We start from the raw sequence: 7,384 nt of genomic DNA on the forward strand, positions 1-7,384 counted from the left end.
ACATACACACACTCTCTCTCTCACACACACACTCACTCACTCACTCGCTCTCTCGCTCTCTCTCTCTCTCTCTCTCTCTCTCTCTCACTCACTCTCTCTCTCTCTCTCCGCCGTCACCACGGCAACATACCGGCGCTTCCACGCGGGTTTACAGCTGTAGGTGTGCGCGCGCGCGTACTCGCTCAATAATTCTTTAATCAGAGCAACACGAGGCTTTCATTGTTCCGATGTTGCGTGATTTTATTGCGGATATAGACATTTTTTGCGTCGTTTTAATGTTGATAAAACTCTTTGTCAGACTTTTAGAAGTTTGACAGTTTAGAAGAGGGTAAAAACTGTATAAAATAAAATAAAAAATCTGTAAATAAATAAATAAATAAAAATATTTAACTTACATACATTTGTTTATCCTAATTTAATAGAAATATTTGTAAATGAATAAACTTATAATAATAAATACAATTTGATGTAAAGAAAGACACTTTAGATCTAGATGTTATTGAGAAATATCTCCGAATATAAACCCTGATTAGATTTTTTGGTTACTTTACAATAAGCATATACAATAATGCATTACTTAATAAGAAAAACATTTGTTACAGTATTTATTATTAGTTTTTGATATTGTTATTTCATATTAGCTCTTTAAATAATAACATACAACTTTTGATTTTAATAATGCATTAGTAAATGTTGACATTAACATTAAATGCTTTAATTGAATTGTTCATGGCTAGTTCATGTTAACTCTGAGACCATATTGTAGTGTTAGCCCTTCATCTCTCAGATGTGTGTGTTTGTTGTGCTCGCAGGCGGAGGCTGTATGTATTTGTTTGCATGGCACATTCTTCATCCACTGTTACCCTGACGGACCACCAGCCGTCTGCTCTAAACTGACCTCAGATCTGCTCTAAACTGATCTCAGATCTGCTCTAAACTGACCAGATCTGCACTAAACTGACCAGATCTGCTCTAAACTGATCTCAGATCTGCTCTAAACTGATCTCAGATCTGCTCTAAACTGATCTCAGATCTGCTCTAAACTGACCAGATCTGCACTAAACTGACCAGATCTGCACTAAACTGACCAGATCTGCTCTAAACTGACCTCAGATCTGCACTAAACTGACCAGATCTGCTCTAAACTGACCAGATCTGCACTAAACTGACCAGATCTGCTCTAAACTGACCTCAGATCTGCACTAAACTGACCAGATCTGCTCTAAACTGACCAGATCTGCACTAAACTGACCAGATCTGCACTAAACTGACCAGATCTGCACTAAACTGACCAGATCTGCACTAAACTGACCTCAGATCTGCTCTAAACTGACCAGATCTGCACTAAACTGACCAGATCTGCACTAAACTGACCAGATCTGCTCTAAACTGACCAGATCTGCACTAAACTGACCAGATCTGCACTAAACTGACCAGATCTGCACTAAACTGACCAGATCTGCTCTAAACTGACCTCAGATCTGCACTAAACTGACCAGATCTGCACTAAACTGACCTCAGATCTGCACTAAACTGACCTCAGATCTGCACTAAACTGACCTCAGATCTGCACTAAACTGACCAGATCTGCTCTAAACTGACCAGATCTGCTCTAAACTGACCAGATCTGCACTAAACTGACCAGATCTGCACTAAACTGACCAGATCTGCTCTAAACTGACCAGATCTGCTCTAAACTGACCAGATCTGCACTAAACTGACCAGATCTGCTCTAAACTGACCAGATCTGCACTAAACTGACCTCAGATCTGCTCTAAACTGACCAGATCTGCTCTAAACTGACCTCAGATCTGCACTAAACTGACCAGATCTGCACTAAACTGACCAGATCTGCTCTAAACTGACCTCAGATCTGCACTAAACTGACCAGATCTGCTCTAAACTTACCAGATCTGCTCTAAACTGACCTCAGATCTGCACTAAACTGACCTCAGATCTGCACTAAACTGACCTCAGATCTGCTCTAAACTGATCTCAGATCTGCCCTAAACTGATCTCAGATCTGCTCTAAACTGACCAGATCTGCACTAAACTGACCAGATCTGCTCTAAACTGACCAGATCTGCTCTAAACTGACCAGATCTGCACTAAACTGACCAGATCTGCACTAAACTGACCAGATCTGCACTAAACTGACCAGATCTGCTCTAAACTGACCAGATCTGCTCTAAACTGACCAGATCTGCACTAAACTGACCAGATCTGCTCTAAACTGACCAGATCTGCACTAAACTGACCAGATCTGCTCTAAACTGACCTCAGATCTGCACTAAACTGACCAGATCTGCTCTAAACTTACCAGATCTGCTCTAAACTGACCTCAGATCTGCACTAAACTGACCTCAGATCTGCACTAAACTGACCTCAGATCTGCTCTAAACTGATCTCAGATCTGCCCTAAACTGATCTCAGATCTGCTCTAAACTGACCAGATCTGCACTAAACTGACCAGATCTGCTCTAAACTGACCAGATCTGCACTAAACTGACCTCAGATCTGCACTAAACTGACCTCAGATCTGCACTAAACTGACCAGATCTACACTAAACTGACCAGATCTGCTCTAAACTGACCAGATCTGCACTAAACTGACCTCAGATCTGCACTAAACTGACCTCAGATCTGCACTAAACTGACCAGATCTGCACTAAACTGACCTCAGATCTGCACTAAACTTACCAGATCTGCACTAAACTGACCTCAGATCTGCACTAAACTGACCAGATCTGCTCTAAACTGACCAGATCTGCACTAAACTGACCTCAGATCTGCACTAAACTGACCTCAGATCTGCACTAAACTGACCTCAGATCTGCTCTAAACTGATCTCAGATCTGCCCTAAACTGACCAGATCTGCACTAAACTGACCAGATCTGCTCTAAACTGACCAGATCTGCACTAAACTGACCAGATCTGCTCTAAACTGACCAGATCTGCACTAAACTGACCAGATCTACACTAAACTGACCAGATCTGCTCTAAACTGACCAGATCTGCACTAAACTGACCTCAGATCTGCACTAAACTGACCAGATCTGCACTAAACTGACCTCAGATCTGCACTAAACTGACCAGATCTGCACTAAACTGACCAGATCTGCACTAAACTGACCAGATCTGCACTAAACTGACCAGATCTGCTCTAAACTGACCTCAGATCTGCACTAAACTGACCAGATCTGCACTAAACTGACCTCAGATCTGCACTAAACTGACCAGATCTGCACTAAACTGACCAGATCTGCTCTAAACTGACCAGATCTGCACTAAACTGACCAGATCTGCACTAAACTGACCTCAGATCTGCACTAAACTGACCAGATCTGCACTAAACTGACCAGATCTGCTCTAAACTGACCAGATCTGCTCTAAACTGACCAGATCTGCACTAAACTGACCAGATCTGCTCTAAACTGACCAGATCTGCTCTAAACTGACCTCAGATCTGCACTAAACTGACCTCAGATCTGCACTAAACTGACCAGATCTGCACTAAACTGACCAGATCTGCTCTAAACTGACCAAATCTGCTCTAAACTGACCAGATCTGCTCTAAACTGACCAGATCTGCACTAAACTGACCAGATCTGCACTAAACTGACCAGATCTGCTCTAAACTGACCTCAGATCTGCACTAAACTGACCAGATCTGCACTAAACTGACCTCAGATCTGCACTAAACTGACCAGATCTGCACTAAACTGACCTCAGATCTGCACTAAACTGACCAGATCTGCACTAAACTGACCAGATCTGCACTAAACTGACCAGATCTGCTCTAAACTGACCAGATCTGCACTAAACTGACCTCAGATCTGCTCTAAACTGACCAGATCTGCACTAAACTGACCTCAGATCGGCACTAAACTGACCAGATCTGCACTAAACTGACCAGATCTGCTCTAAACTGACCATATCTGCACTAAACTGACCAGATCTGCACTAAACTGACCTCAGATCTGCACTAAACTGACCAGATCTGCACTAAACTGACCAGATCTGCTCTAAACTGATCAGATCTGCTCTAAACTGACCAGATCTGCACTAAACTGACCAGATCTGCTCTAAACTGACCAGATCTGCTCTAAACTGACCTCAGATCTGCACTAAACTGACCTCAGATCTGCACTAAACTGACCAGATCTGCACTAAACTGACCAGATCTACACTAAACTGACCAGATCTGCACTAAACTGACCAGATCTGCACTAAACTGACCAGATCTGCTCTAAACTGACCAAATCTGCTCTAAACTGACCAGATCTGCTCTAAACTGACCAGATCTGCACTAAACTGACCAGATCTGCTCTAAACTGACCAGATCTGCACTAAACTGACCAGATCTGCTCTAAACTGACCAGATCTGCTCTAAACTGACCAGATCTGCACTAAACTGACCAGATCTGCTCTAAACTGACCAGATCTGCTCTAAACTGACCAGATCTGCACTAAACTGACCTCAGATCTGCACTAAACTGACCAGATCTGCACTAAACTGACCTCAGATCTGCACTAAACTGACCAGATCTGCACTAAACTGACCAGATCTGCACTAAACTGACCAGATCTGCACTAAACTGACCAGATCTGCTCTAAACTGACCTCAGATCTGCACTAAACTGACCTCAGATCTGCACTAAACTGACCAGATCTGCACTAAACTGACCAGATCTGCTCTAAACTGACCAAATCTGCTCTAAACTGACCAGATCTGCACTAAACTGACCAGATCTACACTAAACTGACCAAATCTGCACTAAACTGACCTCAGATCTGCTCTAAACTGACCAGATCTGCTCTAAACTGACCAGATCTACACTAAACTGACCAGATCTGCACTAAACTGACCTCAGATCTGCTCTAAACTGACCAGATCTGCTCTAAACTGACCAGATCTGCACTAAACTGACCAGATCTACACTAAACTGACCAGATCTGCACTAAACTGACCTCAGATCTGCTCTAAACTGACCAGATCTACACTAAACTGACCAGATCTACACTAAACTGATCTCAGATCTGCTCTAAACTGACCAGATCTGCTCTAAACTGACCAGATCTGCTCTAAACTGACCTCAGATCTGCACTAAACTGACCAGATCTGCACTAAACTGACCAGATCTGCTCTAAACTGACCTCAGATCTGCACTAAACTGACCAGATCTGCACTAAACTGACCAGATCTGCTCTAAACTGACCAAATCTGCTCTAAACGGACCAGATCTGCTCTAAACTGACCAGATCTGCACTAAACTGACCAGATCTGCTCTAAACTGACCAGATCTGCACTAAACTGACCTCAGATCTGCACTAAACTGACCAGATCTGCACTAAACTGACCAGATCTGCACTAAACTGACCAGATCTGCACTAAACTGACCAGATCTGCTCTAAACTGACCTCAGATCTGCACTAAACTGACCAGATCTGCACTAAACTGACCAGATCTGCACTAAATCTGCTCTAAACTGACCAGATCTGCACTAAACTGACTAAACTGACCTCAGATCTGCACTAAACTGACCAGATCTGCTCTAAACTGACCAGATCTGCACTAAATTGACCAGATCTGCTCTAAACTGACCAGATCTGCACTAAACTGACCTCAGATCTGCTCTAAACTGACCAGATCTGCACTAAACTGACCTCAGATCTGCACTAAACTGACCAGATCTGCACTAAACTGACCAGATCTGCTCTAAACTGACCTCAGATCTGCACTAAACTGACCAGATCTGCACTAAACTGACCAGATCTGCACTAAACTGACCAGATCTGCTCTAAACTGACCTCAGATCTGCACTAAACTGACCAGATCTGCACTAAACTGACCAGATCTGCACTAAATCTGTTCTAAACTGACCAGATCTGCACTAAACTGACTAAACTGACCTCAGATCTGCACTAAACTGACCAGATCTGCTCTAAACTGACCAGATCTGCACTAAATTGACCAGATCTGCTCTAAACTGACCAGATCTGCACTAAACTGACCAGATCTGCTCTAAACTGACCAGATCTGCTCTAAACTGACCAGATCTGCACTAAACTGACCAGATCTGCTCTAAACTGACCAGATCTGCACTAAACTGACCTCAGATCTGCACTAAACTGACCAGATCTGCTCTAAACTGACCAGATCTGCACTAAACTGACCAGATCTGCACTAAACTGACCAGATCTGCTCTAAACTGACCTCAGATCTGCACTAAACTGACCTCAGATCTGCACTAAACTGACCAGATCTGCTCTAAACTGACCAGATCTGCACTAAACTGACTAAACTGACCAGATCTGCTCTAAACTGACCAGATCTGCACTAAACTGACTAAACTGACCTCAGATCTGCTCTAAACTGACCTCAGATCTGCACTAAACTGACTAAACTGACCAGATCTGCTCTAAACTGACCAGATCTGCACTAAACTGACCAGATCTGCTCTAAACTGACCAGATCTGCACTAAACTGACCAGATCTGCTCTAAACTGACCAGATCTGCACTAAACTGACCAGATCTGCACTAAACTGACCAGATATGCACTAAACTGACCAGATCTGCTCTAAACTGACCAGATCTGCACTAAACTGACCAGATCTGCACTAAACTGACCAGATCTGCTCTAAACTGACCTCAGATCTGCACTAAACTGACCTCAGATCTGCACTAAACTGACCAGATCTGCTCTAAACTGACCAGATCTGCACTAAACTGACTAAACTGACCAGATCTGCTCTAAACTGACCAGATCTGCACTAAACTGACTAAACTGACCTCAGATCTGCTCTAAACTGACCTCAGATCTGCACTAAACTGACTAAACTGACCAGATCTGCTCTAAACTGACCAGATCTGCACTAAACTGACCAGATCTGCTCTAAACTGACCAGATCTGCTCTAAACTGACCAGATCTGCACTAAACTGACCAGATCTGCACTAAACTGACCTCAGATCTGCACTAAACTGACCAGATCTGCACTAAACTGACCTCAGATCTGCTCTAAACTGACCAGATCTGCACTAAACTGACCAGATCTGCTCTAAACTGACCAGATCTGCTCTAAACTGACCAGATCTGCACTAAACTGACCTCAGATCTGCTCTAAACTGACCAGATCTGCACTAAACTGACCATATCTGCACTAAACTGACCTCAGATCTGCTCTAAACTGACCAGATCTGCTCTAAACTGACCAGATCTGCTCTAAACTGACCAGATCTGCACTAAACTGACCAGATCTGCTCTAAACTGACCAGATCTGCACTAAACTGACCAGATCTGCACTAAACTGACCAGATCTGCTCTAAACTGACCAGATCTGCTCTAAACTGACCAGATCTGCACTAAACTGACCAGATCTG

At 43.3% G+C, this 7,384-nt stretch overlaps 1 protein-coding gene across 1 annotated transcript in view; it reads right to left on the minus strand.

The window, feature by feature from the left end:
• The window catches only part of lhfpl2a (LHFPL tetraspan subfamily member 2a), a 33,793-nt gene extending 33,711 nt beyond the window's left edge, over positions 1-82 (minus strand). The window contains exon 1 of the mRNA XM_077235466.1: positions 1-82. This exon is cut by the window's left edge and continues 112 nt beyond it. The gene's annotated coding sequence lies outside the window, so the exon portion shown is untranslated.
• Positions 83-7,384: the final 7,302 nt, after the last annotated feature.

The sequence above is a fragment of the Siphateles boraxobius genome, unplaced genomic scaffold (assembly GCF_051911475.1).
Source record: "Siphateles boraxobius isolate OS27281-9 unplaced genomic scaffold, OSU_SipBor_1 192, whole genome shotgun sequence".
NCBI lineage: Eukaryota > Metazoa > Chordata > Actinopteri > Cypriniformes > Leuciscidae > Siphateles > Siphateles boraxobius.